Below are 827 nucleotides of genomic sequence, written 5' to 3'. Positions count from 1 at the left end.
CCGCTCAACGCGACAGATCCAGGAAACCACTCGATCTGGTCCAGCTAGAGCATTTCGGGTTCGCAGTTCATGTCATCGGGGTGGGTAGGTGGGGGGGATCCTCGACTTCCAGGCAGGCTGGCAATGACTCGAGTGTTATAAACAACTTGTAAACAGAGCAGGCGATCCGACAGCCTCTGCTACGTCAACAGCAGGAGCAGTTTACGTGGCTAGCAGCGTAAGACGCAGATAACAGTATCAGGTGGCAACCTACATTATGGAGCGATAACACTCACAACTACAGCGAAACTTCATTACAGGAGCCATTTATTCCAAATCGAAGCTACCACTTAAAAGTTCCCAGAAAGAAAATCCTTTAAATGTTAAAAAAAAAAAAAAAAAAAACCACTGACCAACTCCCGATAACGGTACTCTGCCCGAGCCTGAATGGTTAGCCGTTAGCTCCACAGCTAGCGAGCTGCTAAACTGACAGCGCTGCCGCTGCCGCTGCTGCTGCTGTTGTTGTTTTCCTTTCGTTCACAGCTCGAGAAACAAAAACCGCGGCTTGTGTCCCATTTTCTTCTCACTGCGAGGCGAAGAGACGAGGCAGCCGCTCAATTAGGCGTCACAGAAAACGTAAACATGTCGGGAACCCGCTCCTCTCTCAGCTGTGCCAGGGGAGGGAAATGTGACGAGAGCGACGACTCTGTGCTCGACTGAGCCGCCTGACTTTTAACCGCATAGCAGAAATAAACGATTTATTCCCAAATGTTCTCGCTAAAACCCCGTTGTCATTTTATAGCCTTGTTATCATAGTTTTACAGAGTGTCATAGTTATAACCTTATAG

Source organism: Kryptolebias marmoratus, linkage group LG6 (assembly GCF_001649575.2).
Source record: "Kryptolebias marmoratus isolate JLee-2015 linkage group LG6, ASM164957v2, whole genome shotgun sequence".
Lineage (NCBI taxonomy): Eukaryota > Metazoa > Chordata > Actinopteri > Cyprinodontiformes > Rivulidae > Kryptolebias > Kryptolebias marmoratus.
Note: the sequence above shows the minus strand (reverse complement) of the source record.